Here is a 25,408-nt window from a genome sequence, read left to right as displayed (position 1 = left end):
AAATTTTTCTTTATATGTAGATTAATTTGTTGCATAGTGTAGTTCACTGATGATGAAATCCTCTCAGGTTATCAGCAACTTCATGGCTCCATACTGCCAGAACGTTTCGACGAGTTTCTTCCTCATCGCCTTCAGGCAAAGTGTTGGGATTATGTCTCATTCTTTCCTTTACAGCCAAGGACCTGCGGGCTTTCAAATTATTAAATGAAATGGTGTGGTGGCCCTCAACTGCCTACCCTCAAAGTTGAAATATAAAAGTTTTGGCTGGTTTCGTTGTCTAGGGGCTGGGATACGTAGTTGCTGCATTACAAGCCAAATACTGTTGAGTCTACAGTATATAATATGAATATACACTTGAATCGGATGGTCGAAAGTTCCTATCACTCGGCAATTCCGAATGTAATGTAGAAATTTATAAATGAAAGATTGTAATTAAATAAAATCTGCAGGTACTATCTTAATGACTTTAAATGATGAGTATGATAGTATAAATACTTTTGGGAATGTGGTATATTTCTGCAAAGCACTTATTGGTGTCGATGGTCCAGCAATTAAATAAAATATAAGTTGAATAACAGGGAAACAATAGATTCCTACTTCACGTAATTAGTTATGAACAACAACATAGCTCGCAAAATATTCTTTTCTGAATGCATACTACATCTTCACTTCAGAAGCCACAGAAATCACACAAGAGCACAGGTCGGCGCTCTGAAGTATTTCTATCCTCTGCGACCACACGCAAACTCCTCCACTGTCCAAGTCTCTCTGGCCAACGAGCATCCCTCGCGCCGTCCTTTCCCAGACTTCCTGTGTCCTGTGCCATACTGTCCCTTGCATCGTACTCTTCTGAACTTCCCCTCAACTCACCTCGGTAGTCGCCTCCCTTAGTAACAAGTGCTGTGATTGGCGATAGCACTCCCGTCATGTCTCCAAACCAACACACATTCACAAACATAATGAATCACTTTCGAAATACTGGATTTACATTTAAATAACTTGAAATTAAATAAATATTCCTACGGCTGGACCATAAACACGCTCAAACACACATTAGTAAATACATAAAATAATTAAATAGACATATATCAAAGGTATAGGAAGCAAAAGTAGGACAGTAGCATAATGTCTCTGTGATTTCTAAAACACAGTAAATAATTGAACAATTTCTTCATGAATTGCATATATCGGTTATAAACAAAGACATAGATGAATAAATATATTTATAAGCATGCTGCTACCGTTTTTTGTGTAACTGTGGAGTACTTACTGCCTGATGCACTTCGTGTTCAGGCCACAAGTGGCCCATCGGGACTATCCGACCGCCGTGTCGTCCTTAGGTGAGGATACGGATAGGAGGGGCGTGTGGTCAGCACACCGCTCTCCCGGTCGTTATGGTGGTTTTCTTTGACCGGAGCCGCTGGCCTCCAATAACTCATGTACTATTCAAGTTACATCCCTGTAATTTATACCAATTTAGGTTTACACTAATAGCTTTCTAAAGACACGTCGCTCGACAAAATCGGATGAACCATTTAGATTTTAGAAATTCGTTGCTTGGTGTTACTTGTATAATTTACAGTCAGATACTAAACTTTAAACTAATTCAAATGGTTCAAATGGCTCTGAGCACTATGGGACTTAACATTTATGGTCATCAGTCCCCTAGAACTTAAACCTAGCTAACCTAAGGACATCACACAACACCCAGTCATCATGAGGCAGAGAAAATCCCTGACCAAGCCGCTTAAACTAATAAAGATATTGAAAATCTGATTCCACCATCAGAATCGTCGTGCAAATAATGATCATGTATGTGTTTCCTTTTGAGGTGTCATGATTAATCTGACTACTATTAATTACGATATGAACTGTGAAATGTCTGCCATTAATGTTTCACAAAGTCCGCCATCTTTGGTTCTCCCGGCGTGCCTCCTTCATCGACACAGTGTCACCAAGGAATTCCCAGTCACACAGCTGGACCACGTGCTGGGGCTGCTCCTCAAGCTCAACTAACATTTGCACCACGTGGTTGCTGCCGGGCCACAGCCTGCCGAGAGGCTCCTGCATGGCCATGCCAACTCCGAACTTAGAATATTTCCAGGGCGCCACAACTCGCTCATTACCTCATAGACCACAGACTCCTTTACTGAGGCTGGCGATGGGGAAGATGGGGGCGATGTGCAGATGGATCCAAGTGCCCAATCCTGGTGCTGACGGCCTATTTCACCTGCTGCCCCCACCACTTTCACACCAGAGTATTTTTACTAACACCACATTCCTTGCAGAGCTCATCTGGAAACTTCTGTCCCACTTGACATGTACACATACTTACAATGCCTCTTTGATGACTGAATCCCAAGACTCATTGACATGGCACAGCACCACTGTCTGCTCAAAATCAAATATGTGTCCTTCATTGAAATTGTGCTATGTAACTGCTGACTAGATGATCTGGCTGAGGTGAATGCTTTTCGCATGCTCCACACTGTGGTGGTACAAGATGCATTCCTGCATCTTGCCACTGTACTGAATGCCACATTCGCAACTGATGCTATAACACCTGGCTGACCCAAGCATACTCTTGAATTTAATCATTGAGCAGAAAATGGTTTTTATGTTATGTTGGTCCATTATCCTTGCAATCCTGCCTGTGGCTGGCTGTGCATACATAAGGGACTGCATACATTGATTTCTTATTCTTGATTTTTTCTGTCTTTTCCTTGTATGCTCGAAGATTGCATATTATTTGTCTTTGAGTAGCTGTTTTTGCGAAATGTTTTACACAGATGCTGTAAATTGGTAGGCACACCTTGATTGTCACATATGGCTGACTGTCTGGATTTAAGAGTGGTGACCACAGATCTGCATGGTACTGGATGGTGGCTACTACTGTCATTTAGGTACAGGAGCTTGTGTGCCTTCTTCCTGAAGTCAGAATGTCCCACTGTGTAATCAGAGTTCTTCTTTATCAGAATGTCCATGAAACATAGGTATTCATTTTCTTCTACCTTTATGGTGAACATGATATTGCTGTGTGTGCTGTTAGGACGACACAGGAAATTATTGTAGGTTTTCTTCACAATGTGATCAAAATAGAAATGTGTTGTCCACATATCTATAGAACGAGTTTGGTTTGAGGCACATGGTTTTGTGGGTTGTTTCCTTGATGTGATCCACAAATAGGTTATCAATGCTTGGTGCTAGAGAGAATACCATAGTGACCCCATCTTTCTGTTCATAGAACACGCAATCATACTTGAGGCAGGAGGTGGTGAGGGTGTGTTGAAAGAATTTCACTGTATTGGTATCAAAATGACTCTCTATAGTCCATTTAAAATTACTTGATAGTTGACGTCTGTCACTGGCCCCTACGGTGTTGCATATCAGCCGTTTGGTTATAGGTAAGGCACCAACATGACAAACAGCTTCACAAACGCTGTTAATGTGTAATGCGGAGTAGTATTGGAATGGCTACTGCAAGATATGCCAGAAATGCGAGATGCTCTGTAGACAGATGATTTTAAGTGACCAATGATTGAACTGCTGTAGGAGAAGCATTTTATAGCTCTGAATTTAAAATCATGACCGAAGCTAACCACAGCCTTGTGATGTGTAATATATCTGAGAAAGCGGTGGTCAACAAGCTGTGGCAGAACTAAAATCAAGTTCACTTTGTTTACGACTGTGAAAGCTAACATCCATGAGTAAACTCAAGACAGAAAAAGTTCAGTTTCAGCGCTAAACACGACCTGTAATTTCTTGCTGTCATTGGGTTCCTGAAACTATCCTCTCACTGGCTACACGAGTTGGCATGTTACCAACAGATGAGTAGTCGCGGTTGGCACTTGGGTGCAGATTATAGACGGTACAGGCAGATTCCAGGCGAAAAAAGAATGATAGGTAGAAAAATAAGAGCGAATAAAATAGTCAATAAGGTGATGAAAATGATGTGGACTAAATATGGGACGATGAACCGCGTCTTGTGAAGAAGTATCCAGTGGTATAAAGTTAGTGCTGTGTTTCAAATGTGTGTATTTCATTAGCATTGTTATATGTGTGTGTGTGTGTGTGTATGTGGTGTTTTGTTTGTGGTGTAGTTAACATGTATGATGAAAGACGAAGTACTGGACCCATGATTCAGGATCGAAACACATCATGAAAGAATGTTGGACAAGGAACTGGCAGTGATGTGAATAGTTGTTGTGGCAGTTTGGCAATGGTGAATGATTTGGGCGTGACATTCAACACTCCTACTGGAGGACACCAGTTCCAATGCATGGAGTGTAAACTGTGAAGTAATTTTAATCGGACTATAGTAGTACCATTTAATCTTCTAGCAGTACTGATGTGGAGAGAGACATGATGCTGGAGGTGATTAGATCATCTTTCTCCAGATGTACCTTTTGAAGCAGTTGCACATGCACTGTCAAGTTATTGAAAAGTGAATCAGGAAAGGTTTTAGTAGCTGTGTCAGGGATTTGGCTATGCCATACGTCGGTGAATTTATTGTGTTTGCTGTTGGATGTAGTGGAACTCTCTCTTTGTTTTCTTTTCCAATTTTTTTTTGAGGGCGTAAATCTATGGTGACACCGCTTCTTACTTGTGCAGTTACAGGTTGTTGAGGAGCGAGATCGCCTTTCTTGTCATAGCTGGCACAGGATCCTTCTTCACTTGCTTCTATGCTGCATCCTGCAGTAACATCTTAAACTTCTGCCAATAGTCATGCTACTACAGGATATGTCATAGAAGCAAGTGAGGAAGCATCCTACATCAGCCATGACAAGGAAGAACATCTCAAGCCTCAGCAACTGAGAACTGGTCAAGGATATTGTCAGAATGCTGTAGACCAGAGCAGTGCTACAACCATGGCTTTATGGTGTCCCAAAACTACACAAAAAGAGAGTTCCACTATGTCCGAAAGCGAATGCTATGAACTCGCCAATGAGCAGCATAGCCAAACACCTGGCACAGCTACTACAACCAATAGTGCCTCACTGTCCACACCACATCAAGAACTCGACAGAGTTTGTGAAATTGCTTCAAGATATACTTCTGGGCAAAGGCGATTTCTAGTTAGCTTCGATGTCACATCTCTCTTCACTTAGGTACTGCTAGAAGATTCAGTAGTACTACTAGAGGGTTGCTCAGATAATGACTTCGTGAAACTGTTCTGATACACACTCACCACCTCCTACTTTCAGTGTGTTGAGATGTTAAATTAATGGATAGGTGAAGTCAATATGGAATACCTTCTAGGGGCATGAACTGCTAATCTGTAATGGAACAATTTGAGGAAACAGTGTTCAAAACCATATAAATAAACTAAAACCAAAGGCGTTCTACAGATCTATGGACGACACATTCGTGGTTTGGTCACACTGTGAAGAAAACTTGCAGTAATTCCTGTGTCATCTGAATAGTACAACGAAAAACATCACATTCACCATGGAAGTGAAAGAAAATGGAAACCTATGGTTCCTGGACATTCTGATAAAGAAGAATTCTGATAAGACGATGGGACATTCTATCTGCAGGAAGAAGACACACAGGAACCTGTCCCTACAGCAATAGTAGCCACCATACAGTGCAACACAAATCTGCATGCACTACCCTCATGCACAAGAGAGTGAGGCATATGTGTTAAGAAAGTCCTGCCTTCCAAGTTACAGCATCTGTGTAAAACATTTTGCAAGAACAGCTACTTGACGACACAAATAAGATGCACTTTTCAGACAAATAAGAAGAAAAAAGAAGACAATCAAGATAAAGAAATCAGTATATGTCATTCTTTGCATATGCATGGCCATGCACAGCCAAGATTGCAATAATAATGGAGAAAGACAACACTTAAACCATTTTCTGCTGAACGATTAAATTCAAGAGTATGCTTGGGTCAGTCAAAGACCAACTAACACTATGGGCACCAGGTGTCTACAGCAGCAGTTGCGAATGTGACATGCAGTACATCAGCAGGCTGCAATCCATTCAACAAAGGACACGTGTTTGCTTGTAAATACACAACGGTGCTGCGCCATGCGAATTAGTTCTGGCATTTGGTAGGTCAAAGAGGCATTGATAATATGAGTACACGTCGATCACATCAACTGGGACAGCTGTTTCCAGCTGAGATCTGCATGGGATGCGATGTTATCAAAAATACTTCATGAATGCTGTGATCTGATAGTGGACAAGGCAGGAGACAGAACAGGCTGTCAGCACCAGGACTCAACGCCTGGATCACCCTCCACCCTGCCAGAGCCACCCATCACCAACCAAAAATACATTGTGAACACTCTGATGGGATGTTGGCGGAGGCGGCGGACAGAATACCCTGGCAGCACCAGTTCTCAGTGTCTGGATCATCCTCAACCCTGCCTGTGGGTCCCTCCCAAACTAGCCACATCTTTTTCAGAGGCATGCCATTAGGTCATCCATTGTGCCCTAGACAAAAAATCGTGAGGTCCAGTGGCTATAAAGGAATGAGCTGGACACGATCTCAACATTTCACCTGCAAGTGATGAGTAGTAAATTCGTCGAAACGTTGTGGCAACATAATGACATGATAATCTTAGAAGATATCATCAATGAAATTCTTTGAGAAGGTCTGCATTCCCATATGGCTGGTTGTTAAGCCAAAGTGCAATTATTAAATGAGGTGGTAGATGTCTCTGTAGTCTTTACAGTTACTAATAGTATTGTGACCCTTCATTACAGTAATATTCAATATGGTTTTTGTAGCTAGGTGTGAGAACATTTGCAAGAGTTTCACAAAATTTGAAACTTATCGTTACCATCAGAGCATCATGTGTTGCAAATGTTTCTGTGGTATATTCGAGGTGAAGTATCATGATTTGTCGATGCATGAGTAGGACAACTGCTATCAGGGAATTGAATTGTGTCAAGTTTACAGATAAATTTAAATAAGAAAAAGACTCCAGAATATTACCAGTAACATAAGCTTATCATGGAAGATCCAAGTCAAATATGAAACTAATTTCAGGTTTATAATGTCGCCTGGTCTAAGTACTATTACATAGGGTGGTGTATACTAAGGTGACCGCTTGCAAAATACTAAGTGTTCCATCTTAAAACATATATGAACCACATTGTTGTTATTGCTTTTTATGGAGTGTATACAAAGAATGATAGCACAGATCATTGTGTCTTCACTTGACTCAAGGGAGAGTGTCATGAAAATACTGAAAAACTTGAAGTGACATAACTCTGAAACCATATGCCAATTACCAGACAAATGCATTCATACCAAGGTCCAACAACCAATATTACATGAAGAATTTAGGAGTACACCACAGCCCCTTACGTACCACTCCCAAAAGAATCGTGATGAGAAAATTAAACTAATTACAACATACACATAGGCATTTAAGCGACCATTTTTCCTCTACTTTACCCACAAAGAGTACAGTTATAGTTTCAAATCGCTGTAGAAAGAGAACCACTGCTCACTATGATGTCGCATTTGAACAGAATATTATTGATGCACGGGAAATGTCATCGAACAAAACGAAAATTTCGTCAATAGATGGCACTGTAAGGGTCAGAAAATGCACACCAACAGAAATGCAGCAAGAGACATTAGGCACATGGCTGTTTCTCAGTTGGCATCTGAGATGCCAAACATTATTGTCTCCATGAAGGATCATGCACTGCTATTACGGCTCTTTTACAAGAACGGTTCTGAACACTCAAGGGCATGAGAAAAGGCATTGGTCCAATGTCCACTAAGAGTCTGGAGAAGATGATTACATAATTCGAAAAGACAGGTTCTTTTGAAGTGCACTATGGCAGAGTTGATCCAAGGTCTGTCAAAGAAATGGACACAGCATTGGAGGAGGTGTCAAGCCTTGGTGTGCAAGCATGCAATATATGATTAACTGCCTGAACACTGGACATGCCCGTGAGCACAGTGCATAAAATCCTATATGCTAATCATATAAAACCATCCATGTTCAGAGTTGCTTCCTGTTGATCTGCCAGCAACACAGACATTTGCTCTGGAATTTCTTGTTCACATGGAAGTGGACAATGAATGGTCATGGAAAATTCTGTGGACAAATGAAGCCCTTTTACATCAGGACATGTTAATACACAGAATTGCAGAATATGGGCAAAGGAAAATCCGCATGCATGTCAACTGGTAACACTTCATTCGGTAAAGATGACTGTGGTGCAGGTTGATGGCATTACTTATTGTAGGGCCATATTTTTTGAGGAGACTCCTGTAGGTCCTGTTACCTGTACTGTCACTGGCAAGTGCTATGAGATTCGTCTGTGCACCAACGTCATTCCAACTCTTAAACAGTGTGGATGTGTAGATGGATCATTCTTATGCAAAATGGCACTCCTCCGCACATTGTGAAAACAGTGAAGTGGCTACTGCAGAGAGATTTCGGAAATGCTAGAATTATCAGCTGTCGTTTCCCTATTACCTTTCTGTACAGATAACCTGATATTAATCTGTGTGACTTCTGGCTGTTGGGTTACTTGAATGATGTTGTGTTCGCTGCTCCAGAAACGAATTTAGCTGAATTAAAAGCATGCCATGTGCAACACATTCTGAACTTGAGCCGTGAGACACTCTGATCTGTTGTGTAAGATTCTGTTTCTCAATTTCAACTTGTGGCACAAAACAGAGAACAGTGTGTTGAACATGTCTTGCACCAGTCTCACGACAATTAAGCATACTTGTACAATTCAGGTGTCAGAGGAGTCTACCGCATCTTCTGCGTTGCATCTGGCTTCTGCCATTTTTCCCTGTATGCCCAATTCAAAGACAATTAAAACAATGAAAGTACAGAGATACTTCACTTGCTGTACCAAATAAATATAAGTATTGTGGAAGGGTTAGAGAATAAAAAGTTAAAACGCATGTTTGTACTTTTGTTATATTTTCGTTGTTCTCTCTGAAAATCTTTTTTCTCGTTCTTTTTGCATTAATAATGTGTACAGGTGAGGATATTCCTTTTAAGATTTCTTCTTCTGAAATGTCTACAATTATTTATTATTCATTATCTGTATATCACATGTGACATAATGTATGGAATCATAGTTTTAGATCTCCAGGATGGAAATTTAATTAATGAGGTTGCTGTATCTGGATCACTATTTTGCGATCTGTTTGCAGAATTTGGGTATGTGATCTTTCTTTTCTGGAAAAGTTGAATGAATTACTTTACCTAAGGCCAAAGGATGAAGATGGCTGAAAACTTATGACACACTTTCATAATAGGCTGAATTAGGTCCAATAGCGTTTTCTCTATTTAGCTGAGACTTTTTATTAAGTCTACTTTCTGCCACTAACCTGGGCATGGTTAAAATTATTATAGGAGGTCTTACCTGAGCTGTGAGTAGGCACTGGGCCAATATGCTTATCTGGCGTCATATTTTCAGTAGCTCCTTGTCGTTTCCCAGATTGTACAATCTCTTGAGCGTCCATGTTAAGATCTTCTTCACACAAAGTTCAGACAACATTGACAACAGTCTCCAACATATTAAGATTTTCGGACAAATCACATAGCCCACGCTCTTCATAGTCTCTGCTAGACACAGCTGAATACCAACTAAGATTTTTCAAAGATCAAAATATAAGTTATTCTCTACTTGATGATTTCAAAATATGACATGTATCTGGAGAGGATTGGTTAATAAATCAAAAAGATGTCATGAATGCTTTGAAGTAAAAGTGGCAGAGGCAGCAGGCAGAATAGACAGGCAGCACTAGAAGTCAACGATCGGACCCTCTCCACACTACTGCCCCACTTCACCTCTCCATCACCGGTCGTGGCATCTCTTCCAGTGGCAAGTGACTGGCCCACCCTTTGGACTCTTGGTAAAGAAGTCTGCAGTCCTTGCCTATAAAATGAACGAAATGTGCATGATCCCACAATACTCACGATGGAGGACTATAACACAATCAAGACTCTTTTCACTGACAAACACATACCTCACTAGACGTTCCCCACAACAAAAACAAGAAACCAAAACATAGTCATCAGGGACTTCCAAAAATGGCTATCCCTCCAGGCAATTAAAACGGACCTGACTGCCCAGGGATTTGTAGTTAAAATGGTCAAATAGATGAGTAAACCCAGGGTAGAGAGCAAATGGCCATTATTTCGGGTCACTTCCCGTACATCAGCTGAAACAAAAGGGAGATTAAGGTGGTTCTGGCCATCCTGTCACCACCGAGCCACTGTGCCACAAAAACAAGGCAGTGCAGTGCTTCAGGTGTCAGGGACTAAACTGCATACTGCAAGATGGCTGTATGACATAGGAAGAGCACTGAGCCCCACAACACTCCTACCCATGGACCCAAAATTAGGTGTGCAAAAACCACACAGTGGGTTACTAAGGTTTCGAGGTCCACTTACAATATGCACAGCAGGCAAAGGGTGCAAAGACTGTCCCCCCCCCCACTCATAGAAACAAGACACCATCATCCCCTCTAGACACACACAAAGTAACAAAACAGGACAACACACATAGACAAAACTTGGGTAAAAACAAGACCTGACACACCAAGGGCAACATATGCTGAAGTGGTTTCTCCACCAAGAAACCATGAAAGCGTAGCACAGTCACCACAACACCAGACACATATGCAAGAACAACAGTGGGGAAGGCACAACAACAATGACCAGGTCCACCAAAACAGAGAAAGCTCTAGTAAATCCCAAACGCAAAATGCAACAGAGAATGCAAGCCTCTCCTCAGCAGCTACCAGTGCCCCCCCCCCCTCGGATCAGCTGTTAGTCATTATGGTCCAGACCATGAACCTCATCGTGGAGATGATGAAGTAATTCAGGGAGGCTCAGAGACAGAACACGCAGATCCTCATTGACCTTCAGGCAGCAGTCCAGCAGTCACTTCCCTCTGCGCCTTCATCAGTAGCGGCAATACCCTATCATGGATAGACGACCAAATACCTAAGGCCTGACAATGAGCTCTTTAACGCAGATGGCTCTGTTAATCAAGTGGTCGAAATCAGAGAATTCATGAAGGAGTTCTCAGTTGACATACGCAAGATGGTGGAAACCCAGCTCAAGCTGGGAATCAAAGTGACACTTCCCAATTACAATAGTTTCCATGTTGATAGGCCAACCCAAGGTGGAGGAGTGACAATATACATAAAAAGAGGGATCCTCCACCATCAGATACACTTAACAGCTAACAATAAAATCTAAGCAGTGGCAGTAGAAATAACCACTGCCGCCAGACCTCTAACAGTTGTTGCAATCTACTGACCCCAAATGAAGAAATAGACAAGGGAGATACAGCAGCAGTAGGGTAAACCGAAGGCAAACTCCTAATTGGAGGCGACTTCAATGCCAAGAACCCAGATTGGAACTCTAGAGTAACCTCCAGAGCAGACGCCAAATTGCAACAACTAGTGTATGACCACCACTTTGAAACATGGGGTCCAGTCTAGCCCACACACTTTCCTGAAAATGGATGTAGGCCCAACGTATTAGACATAGCTCTCTCTAGGTGGATCTTGGGGTTCATGGGTGCAAAGATGGTCAACAGAATGTCTTCCGATCACAATCACGTCATATTCCAAGTTTATATGGGAGATTGGGTAGCACTCCCACGGTACCAGATGTCATACAAACGCACAGACTGGGAGCGATACCTCGGATATCGCCAGCGCTCCGCCACCTACTGCCAAAACAGTAGAGCAAGCGCTATGAGACTTAACAGGTACCATCTTGCGGCCAGCGGAAGATGCCACCCCTCTCAGACGGACAGGGCGCCCCTGAAAATACAACTCCTGGGACATCTGCTAGCTCAAATTCGGCACAACAACATATTATCAAAAGAGTAGGAGATCATTAGAGATCAGGCCACCAGGAGGCTGCTAAATCGTCTACAGAGAGAGCTGAAGGCACCACTCAATAGCACAGAAACCAGCAGTGGCAAAACAGCCTCTCGACTCTCAAAATAGATGATCACACACTCTGGCAAGACACGAGACAATACACCAGAAGATGCGCTAGGAAGCCACCCCTGCATAGCGAGTGGGGTATGTTCTACAGCCATGTTGGAAAGGCCAACGCCCTCGCCAATGCTTTCGAGAAGCAGTTCCAGGCGGCAGAGCCCCAAGATGAAGAGCAGGATAATGTAGTTCATCATCAACTGGCTGTCTTCCTCAATGCCGAGGAAGACCCAGAAGACGAACTCTCACTTTTCGCTCCCGAAGACGTGGCAAAAGTAATTGGGTCCCTTTTGACAAAAAAGGCGCCAAGACATGACAGTGTAACCAATCAGTTAATTAAAAACCTCCCGCCCTCGGTGATCACACACCTCGCGAACGTCTTCAACAAAATTACTTCCCGTGAGTTCTCAGCTTGCTGGAAACATGCGGAAGTGGTCACGATACACAAACCAGGGAAACACCCTTTATTCCTGCAGCATTACTGGCCGATTAGCCTCCTGCCAACTCTCAGCAAGATCTATGAGCGCCTTCTGCCAATAACCATACAAGAGCTTACAGCCAGAGAGCAACTTCCACCACATTCCGGCAGAACCACTCCACCCCACAACAGATCACAAGAGTGGTTGTAGCCCTCTGTGCCTGCTTCAAATACGCCTTTTCTTGGAGGTGGCTGTTCCTACTTTGACAGAGAAAGTTCAAGTCGTGTGATAGCTTTTTATATACAAGTTATGCATACAAGGATTCCCCAGGAGCATAGGTAAGTTTATAAAAAGCTATCATAGGAACTGAACTTTCTCTGTCAAAGTAGAAACAGCCACCTCCAACAAAAGGCGTATTTGTGCTGGCGTGTCGTGCAGATCGGTTCTGAGACGCGTATTGTACAGTTTGTACACTGTAGACACCCCCACAGCCCCCCTGGTGCATACCCACAATATGCTGACGACACAGCCTTCTACACACATAATACGAACAAGGACCTGGCCATTCGTAGACTACACAGGGTTTTAGATGACATAGACTCGGGCCTGCTGCTTGCATATCACTATCAATTCTGAGAAGACACAGGTTATGCTGATCAATCGGAGACTCGGGAGACATGCATCGACCCCCTTAACGTCCCCCCCTTCCAGCTCCTCCTACACTATACCCAACTCACTTGGTGCAGAACCACTAAGTACATTGGCGTGACCTTGGTCTTTCGTCTTACGTGGAAGCCCCACATAAACGAGGTTCACATGCAGGTCCATGCCAGAATGTCCATCCTCTATCATATCCTGAACTCAACCAGCTCCCTTTCCTGGTCTATAGGGGTAAGCCTGGTATTTGTCAAAGATATTTGATGCTGTAATAGGGAACTTTGTCAAATGTCGTCCAATATTTGATCAAATCTAGGGCCTCGTTGTAGATTTGATCAAAGAAGTCGTTTGTCCTCTGTTCACCGCAATGTGACATGTTACCACATGGAGCGCTAGCATCGCTGCATTCTGTCATCTGTAGTGTTTTTATAAACATTGCTGGTAAATACAATTGGTGTCTGCCAACAACTACAAAATTAATAGAGATGTATAAAGCTGATGAGGCGCTTTACAACGTGAGGCGTGCTGAATGCAAAAATAGATTACGAAGATTAGAGACCTGACCTAACCTAACCTAACCCAACCCTCTCCTGTAGCAAGGAATCGGAGTGTTACAGTGAGCCTGCCTTCTGCAGATGTAGCAGTTCGTAAGTGAATATTGTGCTTTGTGATATGAGAATACACTTCATTGAGGACATACTGAAATGTATGCTCATCCATTCTTAACTCTTCCAGATCTGGAAATGACCTCATCCACTACCTAGGACGTATGACATGTCCCCCAACAAGCACAAATGCACGATGACTATCTTCGATGGCTTTTTTAGGTTAGAGGACCCATCCCTTGGGAGAAAACACGATTTGCCTGATAAATCAGTCACAGCGACCTCAGAGAATCTAGGTCCTCACAGATCAGAAATAGAAAAGTTTAATATGATTTTAGTAAACTGCAGGAGCATCCAAGGAAAGGTCCCAGAATTAGTATCGTTTATTGTAGGCAATAAAGCACAGATAGTATTGGGAACAGAAAGCTGCTTGAAGCCAGACGTCAGTGACAACGAAATCCTGTGCTCAGACTGGAATATTTATCGTAAGGATAGGTTAGTCGCCAATGGTGGCGGCGTGTTTATTGCAGTAAAAAATTCGATAAAATCTAGTGAGGTTGTCACGGATTCCGAATGTGAATTAAACTGGGTGAAGCTGAGCATCAAGGAACGGTCAAAAATGGTGATCGGATACTTTTATAGACCACCTGAGTCAGGATCTGCAGTTGTAGAGCGCTTCAGACAGAGCTGCAGAATATCATTAGCAATGCCGTTATAATAGGAGGTGACTTCCGCTTGCCAGGTATAGATTGGGATTGTTATACCATCAAGACTGGTGCCAGAGACAGGGAATCGTGTGGCATTATTCTGGATGTTTTGTCCAAAACTTACCTTGAGCAGATAGGTAGAGAACCAACTCGTGAGGGTAACGTCTTAGACCTCCTGGCAACAAACAGACCTGAACTTATCGAATCAGTTAACGTAGAGGAAGTTGTCAGTGATATTAAGGCTGTGACAGCATCTATGACGACGGGTCCTACAAGGAATGTTAAGAAATGCAGGAAGATATATTAGCTCAGCAAGGCTGATGAGATACAAATTTCAGAATATCTCAGCAGTCAGCATCAAATATTCTGTGGTTAAGACGAAGTAGTGGAGAACAAACGGAAAAAATTCAAAGGCATCGTTCAATATGCCCTAGACAAGTGTATACCGAGTAAGGTTTTAAGGGATGGGAAAGATACACCATGGTTTAATAGCCGTGTTAGAAAAGCGCTACGTAATCAAAGAGCACTTCATCTCAGATTCAAGAGAAGTAAAAACCTAGCTGACAAATAAAAGCAGAACGAAGCGAAAATCAGCGTAAGGAGAGCAATGAGAGAAGCGTTCAATAATTTTGAATGTAAGACGTTGTCATCCGACCTGAGTAAAAACCCTAAGAGATTTTGGACGTATGTAAAATCAGTAAGTGGGTCAAAATCATCTATTTATTCTCTCAGCGACCCTACCGGCACAGAAACGGAAGATAACAGAGAGAAGGCCGAAACACTGAATTCAGTCTTCCGAAGTTGTTTCACCGCGGAAGATCGAAACACTGTCCCTCCTTTCAATCGTCGTGTGAACGTCGAAATGGCAGATACTGAGATAACCGATCGCGGAATTGAAAAGCAGCTACAATCGCTTAGTAGTGGAAAGGCTTCAGGACCAGATGAGATATCTATAAGATTCTATAAAGATTATGCGAAAGAACTTGCTCCTCTTCTAGCAGTAATTTATCGTAGAGCGCTTGAGCAACGAAAGGTACCTAAGGCATGGAAAAAAGCGCAGGTCATTCCCGTTTTTAAGAAAGGCCATAAGACAGATCCACACAATTATAGACCTATATCGTTGACATCAATCTGTTGTAGAATTATGGAACATGTTTTATGCTAAATAATTATGACGTTCTTGGAAAATGAACAGCTCCTCTATAAAAATTAACAAGGGTTCCGCAAACAGAGATCCTGCGATACCCAGCTCGCTCTGTTCCTCCAAGAGATCTACAGCGCAGTGGACAACGGCGCTCAGGCGGATGCCGTGTTCCTTGAATTCAGTAAGGCATTTGACACCGTCCCGCATTGTCGTTTAATGACAAAAATACGAATTACGGAGTGGCCTGCGATTGGATTCAAGACTTCCTTGCAGATAGAACTCAACACATCGCTCTTAACGGAACTAAATCGACAGATGTAAAGGTAATATCCGGAGTACCAGAGGGAAGTGTGACAGGACCGTTGCTGTTCACACTGTATATGTAAATGATGTAGTAGAAAGCGTGTGATGGTCTTTAACGCTATTCGCAGATGATGCAATTGTTTATACGAAAACAGCAACAGCAGAAGATACTAAGAATTTGCAGAACGACCTGCAGAGAATTGATGAATTATGCATACTCTGGCAACTGACCCTTAACGTAAATAGATGTAACAAAATGTACATACATAGGAAAAGAAATGCACTACTGTACAGCTACGCTATCGATGAGAAACAGCTGGAGACAGCGTCCGCCGTAAAATATTTAGGCGTAACTATTCAGAGCGACCTTAAGTGGAATGACCATATAAAACAGATAGTGGGAAAAGCAAGCACCAGACTCAGATTCACCGGAAGAATCTTAAGGAAATGTAACTCATCCATGAAAGAAGTGGCTTAAAAGGCGTTTGTTCGCCCAATTATTGGTAGGGCTGAAAGAGGAGATAGAGAATATCCAACGAAGAGTGGCGCGTTCTATCATGGGATCGTTTAGCTGGCGAGAGAACGTTACGGAGATGCTGAACAAATTCCACTGACAGACGCTACAAGAGAGAAGTGCATCACGGAGAGATTTACTATTGAAATTTCAGGGCAGCACTTTTCAAGAGAAGTTAACAACATATTATTTCCCCCACATACATATCTCGTATTGACCACGAGGAGAAAATTCGAGAAATTAGAGCCAATACAGAGGCTTACCGACAATCATTCTTCCCACGCTCTATTCGCGAGTGGAACGTGGTTGGAGGGATCAGATCGTGGTACCGAAGGTACCCTCCAGCGCACACCATTAGGTGGCTTGCGGAGTGTGATGTAGATGTAGATGTAAGTCTAAGGGGAAAATACGAATCGCCAATTCCTATTTCCGTTCCTTCAACCCTGACACGACCGCCTCGATAGCTGAGTGGCGCCAGCTCGGTAGCTCAGCATGTTCAGTCAGAGGGTTAGCTGCTCTCTGTAATAAAATAATAATAAAAAACCCTGAGTTAATGGATCAATAATGAATGTGAATAAGCGTCATGGGACGTCCGCCCCGAACCAATAGAGCGAACAATACGGAACAAACAGAGATAAAAAAAAAAAGTGGCCACCGTGACGGAATGTCATGCTTAGGGGCCCGGGTTCGATTCCTGACTGGGTTTGAGAGTTTCTCCGCTCAGGGACTGGGTGTTGTATTGTCTTCGTCATTATCATCTCATCCTCATCGACGCGCAAGTCGCCGCGCCGCAATGGCATCACTCAAAAAGACTTGCACCAGGCGAAGGTCTACCCGACGGGAGGCCCTAACCACAAGAGATTTCATTTCACCCCTGACACAAACAGTACGTTCATCACAGTACATAGACTTCTTAAAAACACAGAAAAAAAGCACACACAAGTGGAGGAAAAACCAAAAGGGGAAAGTACTAGATGAGAGAGAGAGAGAGAGAGAGAGAGAAGAGAAAGACCGAGCATGAGACCAATTCTTAGCCTGAAGATGACTAGTAGGAACATCATCGAAATTTTCTGGCAGTTCGACACCCAGACTCCGCCTATAACCCGAGGAAACTTCAAAAACAAACAACGCTAGACCACTGGTTAATCTACGTTTAAAGAAAAAACTCAGTTTCCTGCATTTATATGTTTTTCTGTACTATGGAGTAAATACCTGAGTAGAAATATAATTAATTTAGTTTGAAATACAGATATACTATCAAAAATGTTGCGAGATTGGATGACAAGTTTCTGTAGGCTGATAGTCTGGAAATGCTACATATATATTTGTTTGGTCTTTGCGACAGCAACTGTGAACTTTTTGCATTAATTTTCCATTTTCATGAAGTTATCGCAGTTGAATCATTGGTTTCAGGGATGAATAAACGTGAAATTATTAGAACAATGGGCTCTATTTTGTGAGGTTTAGATGATTCCATTTTTTAAAGTCGGAAGATCTGTAGACTCAGGGTAATGGACACCCTGGAACATAAATGTTTGATTTATAGCTTTAAATTACGTTATCACCTGTATCTTAACTTCGTCTGCCACACTGTGATGTTTTTTCTATTACCCCACTAACATATCACAGTTCGGGCGAAGAGAAGATATACCGTATCTTTCTTTCTGCCTTTACTCCAATTAAACCGACTGATTTCTCCGTGTATAGCGGCAGAGATGCCCACTTCTAGGCATCATATAATAATAAGCGTTGTTTTTTGTATAATCAAACACGCGCGAATCATCAGCGCTACATTTTGCATAGATAAACACTCGCGAATATCATGTCTCCCACAATAATTCGATATCGAAACAGTAAACGTATTAACTGTCGTGCTTGCATTAATACGAATTTCAAATATTTTGATTCAGAAACTAAATTACAGGAACAACTTGTACACATCAACTTGTAGCCCGTATTAAGAAAGCGGATTTAGTCAATGAGAACAACTGTCACTCATACTTGTTGCGCACGTATGCTTCCTTTATTTCAATAGCCATATTTAAAAATTGGCGGGGAATGCTTTTTTATGTAAGTAGCCTTTGATACAGAGATGCATGTGCTTTGGATAGTAATAAACAGACTTTTCTAAAGGAAGGTAAACAATGTACGATTGAACGACATTGGTCCAATTATTCGCCAACGAAATTCAGCTGATGTGGGTGCCTCTTTTGGAAGCTTGCGCAAATGGCGTTTCCTTTCCTTTAGAGAGCGTGGCAATTAGATTGAAGTGTATGTAGGGATGGATAAATGTGGGAAAGTGTATTTCACCCCTTTGAAAAAGAAACTGAGTTGCGCTCTGTGTTACTTCCCGTTACTTATAGATGCTTTAATACGAACTTAACAGTTGAGATTTGATTCTACTTCTGCACATGTAAACAAAACTCGCATCATGGAGTCAATGTGTAGCATTGCGCGCGTAGAGTGAAAACGCGTTTTTTTCTGGTTGAAGTATTGAACTGTTGTGTGACTATCGGCTCTTATCGTGTTGAGTTAAAGTGACATTAGTTGGTGCAAGTAATGCTTACTTTCAGTACCTCAACGGACGAAGAAAATTTAGTGTTAATGCCTTAAGAAATTGCTGAGGTATGTACTGTAGTTTCACGTAACTAATACGATAAGTTATTTGTAAACATCATCTCATATAATCCAGTAAATTCCACGCCATGTTCGTTTTACGTTGGCTTCTATAGTTAGGTAAATGATTCAGTACTGGGTATTTGTAGAACAGCACATGAAGAATTCTTTGACAGAAAGCTATGAGATGCTGGGTCGTCGAGCAGTCGCGCAGCGTACGATTTGTTTGCTAATCATTTTAGATTCATAGTAAATCTTGTTTCAAAAATTTGAGGAATTACGTTTTTTCACCATTTAGAACTAGTTTGAAGTTTGTAAGAACACACAGCCCTCACTCAGTTGTCACGTATTTTCTTTAATGTTCTAGTAAATTTGAGCCATTTCCAGCCCTGGCAACAGACTAATTAATTATGTATTCAGCAATATATATTTGTTGGTAGTTGTGCTGTCAGAAGCTTTTCACAAGTACGTTGTACTATATGGCCTTGCATACATTTAAAAAGTACAGTCCATTATCAGGCATAATTTTTCCACCCCTGAACAGTAAAAAGCATAAATATAGATTCTACAGGTGGGGACTGCATACTGCCATTTCTGTTTTAAATGCATTGTCACAGAGTGTTTTCTTCATCTCTATCCTACATCTTTATATGATTCTCTTGTGCAGAAGTGCTTTATTTCTTCAGCTCTGTCATGGTTTTCACACATGTCTGTACCAAATTACATCTTGTTTCTCGTGAACTTAGTTCCATTACATTTTTTCTGTTGAAAAATCTTGACTAAGGAAAGTGGCACAATGATTAATACAATTGTATCTGGGAGAAGCAGAGTTCGGGTATCTGTCCCATCAACCTGGATTTGGTATAGGTGCTGTTTTCCTTAAACCCTGTGAAGGTGATTACATTTCTAAGAGGTGCTGTTAGAAGCAGGTCTCCTTGGTAAGATCTAAAAAATTTAATGAATAGAGGAAAGAATTTTGATAATTCTGCAATGGTTCTGTTGAAAGAATGTGGGTGATCTCCTTCCTGATAATTGTTGCCCGGTTTGAATGCTTCATCTCTAAAGATGTCTTATCGGAGGGAGGTTACTCTAGGTTCATCTTCTTTCCTTCCTTCAAACTTTTATCACAGACATTGACCAGTCTCATTTCTTTTCTCTCCCCTTGATTTTTCTGGCCTTATTGTGGCTCTCTATGCTGGGTTACATTGAATTGTTAGTGCTTCAAAGTGTTTTGCCAGATATTCTGTATTACACATAAAATTTACTGCTGTTGGTGTTCTGCACCTTTCTTTTATTAATAGAAATTTTAAGACCTGTATTTTTTGTTACTCTTGTTATCTCCCATATCTGCTGCATTACCTCTAGTTTTGTATCATGATGTTTGATATTATTTGATATTTGACAGATTACTGTTAGCAGGCCTACTTAGCAATAGGCAAGCATATTACAGTGAATTGTGGCATAGTATCAGAACTCACAATGACAGCAGCCAGGCGGATGTGTGTGTACGAAGCTCTCATTAAGTTAAGCGATTAATATTGAATTACGAGCTAATTTAGTTAATGTTACATTTTAGATTAGTGCATTTACCTCATATCTAATCTATCTATTTAAGGTTTCGCTTTTGTAAATGCAATTAGGCCTACATCGAAAAGGAAGTATTTTGTAAAGGCCGGCAGTCGCGAGTTTGTTTACATATTTAGGCGTAAATTTCGTACGAGTGTAGATATTTGTTTTTGACTAGACTTAGCGCTCCAAAGTTAAATTAATTCGTGTCTCTCATCCAGAATTTGTGTGGTTAAGTAAAAGTTTCTGAAGCAAGTTTAGGTTTGTTTACATTAGTGTTTAGTTACTTATTAGTACAGGTTATGAAACTGTTGTGTTGTTGAAGTTATTTTCTGCTTTTGTGTTACGTTTTACCATCATACCATGTGTGACAAGTGTGGTGGTTGCTGTAGAAATTTGAAAAAGGGGGTGTTCTGTATAGACTGTAGGCTGTGGTTTCATTGGGGCGAGTGCAGTGGAGAGGAAACAAGGGTAGATAATGAGTCTCTTCCATGGCAGTGTAGGTTATGTAGGAAGGACAAAAAAATCGCGGAACAGGAGGCAAAGATTTGTGCCCTTAATGCTGAATTAGAAATCGTGAATTTAGAATTTGTAAGCTAAGGGAGGAAAACGTAGCAAGCAAAGGGTGAAAAAGGGGAACAATTGATAAAACTTCAGAAATTCAGTTAGCAAATCAGTTTGGCTTTGCTATCTGAAGTAGTGGAGGAAGGGCCTCATTCAGATGTAGTTGAATGTAGGTTGAAGCAGAATACTAGCTTAAAGAAAAATGACAGGTCAGGATCAAAACAGAAGAGGAAAAGAAAAATTGTACTTATAGGCAGCAGTCATGAGAGGGGTGCGGGCCAACAGCTTCAGGAGAAATTAGGGACAGAGTACCAGGTAACAAGTTTTGTGAAACCAAGTGCTAGCCTTAGCCAGGTGACAGAAAACTTACATCTGTTATGCAAGGACTTTGAGAAGGAAGATCAGGTAATTATAGTTGGGGGAGCAGGAAACATCCTGGCTATGAATTCAAGATATAGTATTAGGAGTGACCTGGATAAAATAGGAGCAGAAACTGGGCACACGAATGTGGGGTTTGTGGAGGTCTTTCAGAGCCATGATCAGCCCTGGGTAAACACTGCTGTAAGTCGTGTTAACACTGAACTGAACGGGATGCTCCAGACACTGGCAAAGTCTTACATGAGTGTTGTTGCAGTTGATGCTATTGATAGGTGGGGTTACACTACACATGACCTGCACGTTAATAGGAAGGGGAAAGAGAAGTTAGCTTCTCTATTAGCATATACTGTCAGGGGGGCCACAGTAACACAAGGGGTGATCCTTGTGGTTATTGGGACCAGGCAGACAGGTTTTTTAGGTTAAAGCCAAATTCCAGACAGACAACAACCAAGGAAAATAGAAGAAAAGAAACTTCATGCACAGCAAATAGGGATAAAGCTAAGGGAGGTATCAACTTACTTCACCAAATTATCAGGGGGAAAAAAAAGTAGATGAGCAGATAATGTGTTTAGATGATCTCAAAAATAAGAATGAGGTTGATATGCTTTGTCTGTCTAGCACCATGTAACTGTGGGGATGGAAAATGTCAGTATAAATGGGTATAATTTAACACTTGTAGATCTAGTATGGATAAAGGAGGAGTTGCCATTTTCATAAAACAAGGGTATAAATACAGAACTGTTGAAGTAAGCAAATTTTGTGTTGATCAGCGCTTTGAGGTTGGTGCATGTGAACTTCAGCTAGATAATCTTGTGTTGATATTAGCAACAGTGTACAGGTCTCCACTAGGAGATTAGGAGCTATTTATAGAAAAGTTTGACTCCCTATTACGCTGTCTGTCAGACGAAAAGAAGAAGTTATTAATCTGTGGTGATTTCAGTGTTAACTTTCTAAGCACTTCTGATAGGAAAAGTGAACTGGAAGTGTTGTTAACAACATATAACTTACAATTAGCGATCAATTTCCCTACACGTATAGCTCAGGACAGTAGTACTCTAATAGATAATGTATTTGTACAGCAAGAGGATGTAGAACAAACACATGCTCTCCCTGTGGTAAATGGATTATCTGACCATGATGCACAACTGATTAACTTACAAAACCTAACAGGGTGTACACTTCAGAAACCATTAAGTAAAAATGTGTGGGTGCTCAACCTGGTATCTATAGATCACTTCAGAGAAAGTTCAGGAAATGTAAACTGAGAAGATGTATACAATGAGCCACATGCTAATGATAAATGTAGCATATTTCTTGATGAATTTATATCCCTTTTTGATCATTGTTTTCCAAAGAAAATTACTAAATGTAACACCACAATCTTTTCAAAGAAACTTTGGATAACTACAGGTATTAAAGTATCTTCAGAAATAAAAAGAAAACTGTATGAGACAGCAAGAACTAGTAAAGATCCAGAAATAGTTTTACACTATAAAAATTAGACATACTGGGAAAAGTTGTAAGGAAATCAAGAAATATGTATGTTAGAGGAGAAATTAACAACTCCAGCAATAAAATCAAATCAATATGGAATGTTGTTAGAAGGGTGACAGAAAAAGTAACCACTGGGGTAGGTAGTATTACTGTTAAAGAGAATGCGACCATCTTAACCAACAGTACACAGGTAGCCAATGTATTTAACAATCACTTGTTAAGTGTAGGAGAAAAAATTGGTGAGAATAGTTCAAATGAAAAAGCCAGGCAGTACATGGATGAGTCAGTTTTGAAAAATTTTAGCCAGATTAAGTTTCATCTAACAACCTCTTGTGAAATAACGAAAATTATTAAATCATTGAAAAATAAATGTCCCGTTGGAGTAGATGACATCTCTAACAAGTTATTAAAACAATGTGGAGCAATTACAGCTGATGTTTTGAGTCACATATGTAATGCATCACTGACTCAGGGTATTTTTCCAGACAGGTTAAAATATGCCATTGTCAGGCCTCTCTACAAAAAGGATGTCAATAATTACTGGCCAGTATCCTTGCTTACAGCATTTTCAAAAATTGTTGAGAAAGTAATGTACTCAAGAGTGTTTAGCCATCTCAACAGTAATGGGATACTTAGTAAATCACAGTTCGGATTTCAGAAATGCTGTTCCACTGTCCACATAATATTCTTTAAATAGTAAAATGTCTCCAGTAGGAATATTCTGTGACTTATCCTAAGCATTTGATTGTGTGAACCATAACATTATGTTAGAGAAATTACAATTCTATGATATAAATGGAACAGCATATGAGTGGTTTAAGTCATATCTACAGAACAGGAAGCAAAAAGTCTCTTTATATGCTTCAAGTGATTCAAAGGAGCTTTCCACTTCATCTAACCGGGGTGAAATAACATTAGGTGTTCCACAAGGTTCGATCATGGGTCCCCTCCTGTTCGTGATGAACTGACACTGTTTGCTGATGATACAAGCATAATTATTAATCCAGTAAAAGAAAGTCTGATAGAAAATGATACAAATAAGGTCTTTGGAAAAGTTATTAATTGGTTTTCTGCGAATGGGCTTGCTCTGAACTTGTCTGCCATTGAAGTGACCTGGAAACCTGAGTGAAATGATCCGCATGTCAAAATGCTCGTGTAAAAACTCCAGCACAGTGTTTGCAGTATGTGGCCTTGCTCCATCTTGCATGAACCACTGCGTGTTGAAGGGCAAGGCAGTAGCAAGAAGCTGTGGAATGAAGCTATTGCGAAGCATGCTGAAATAACGCTTGCTGTTCAGTTTCTTCAAAGAAAAAGGATCCAGTTAGTCCGTGACTGGAAATTGCTGCCCACGCTGTAATCCTCGGAGCACAATGTTGTCGTTCATGAAGCACTTCCGGGTTGTCAGTGGCCCAAAAGCGTACATTTTGTTTGTCAACCACACACTCCAAATGAAAATGCGCCTCGTCTGAAAACCAAATGTTGTTGAGAGTTTCTTCCCTATCCTCTGCCCACTGAGCAAAAAGTAGTCTCTGCTGCTTGTGTTCTTCAGTGAGCTTCTGTGCAGAGGTCATCTTGTGTGGGTACATATGGAGGTCACCTTTAAGAATGCGTTGAACGGAGCATCTGGATATTCCCAGTTGCACTGCTGCCTTTCTACACGATTTCCCGGGACTTCTCTGTACAGCAACTCGTACTGCTTCAATATTCTCTGGCGAACAAACAGTCTTAGGCCGAGGTCGCTTCGCTTCCAATACTGTTCCTTCCTGTACAAATTTGTTGTACAACCTGTGGATGGTCTTCTTGCAAGGGACCCATCGTGTGTTAAACTGTTTTCGATAACGCCTCTGAGTCACAGCAAGGCTTTTCGTTTCATGAATAAGTAACACAATTGCCGATCGTTGCTGTGTTGTCAGTCTTCCATTGTCAGCCATTGCTGCTTACTAGTCTCCTAGTGGCAGTATCGTGAATTACACATCATTTCGTAACTCATTTGTTTTTCCAAGCTCTGCTGGTACTGCTGTAGAGATCCCAGCAGAATATCTAATGTGCGTCGTAAATTGTGAAAGAAACAATTGGTAACACATTTCGTGCGCCACCCTGTAGTATCATAACATATTTATATTCAATATCACTTTCTAGACATATAGAGCTCATTAATGAAGACATGTGAGCATTGTTTAGCTGACAATTTTTCTGTTTTGTAGCAAATCTAGAGTTTGGATTCCATTGTGTTTCTGTGTTTGTATTCCTTTATGTTTCTGTGCTTTGCAGCATTAGTAATCTCACAATTTCTATTTCAATATACCTGACTGGAAACACTAGGCTCATGCAACTGCATACAGCCAAAAGTGGTAGGAATTTCGGTTATGTAGGACACTAACATAAACGACATACAAGTGAGTTTCCCCATGCAGCATGTTTATAACCTTTTACATACTATGTATTGTACCTTCATCAATTAGTGAAGTGAACAGTTGTCACC

At 41.2% G+C, this 25,408-nt stretch overlaps 1 protein-coding gene across 2 annotated transcripts in view; it reads left to right on the top strand.

The window, feature by feature from the left end:
• Window positions 1-18,359: 18,359 nt before the first annotated feature.
• LOC126473649 (uncharacterized) overlaps window positions 18,360-25,408 on the top strand; it is a 104,281-nt gene continuing 97,232 nt past the window's right edge. The window contains exon 1 of one of the 2 annotated variants that reach the window (XM_050100867.1): window positions 18,360-18,378. The gene's annotated coding sequence lies outside the window, so the exon portion shown is untranslated. Of the gene's footprint in view, window positions 18,379-18,428; window positions 18,934-25,408 lie in introns of those variants that run through there. The other variant, XM_050100864.1, reaches the window with a different exon arrangement.

This window comes from Schistocerca serialis, chromosome 4 (assembly GCF_023864345.2).
Source record: "Schistocerca serialis cubense isolate TAMUIC-IGC-003099 chromosome 4, iqSchSeri2.2, whole genome shotgun sequence".
In the NCBI taxonomy this organism is placed as follows: domain Eukaryota; kingdom Metazoa; phylum Arthropoda; class Insecta; order Orthoptera; family Acrididae; genus Schistocerca; species Schistocerca serialis.
This window is presented reverse-complemented; position numbering and strand designations above follow the sequence as displayed.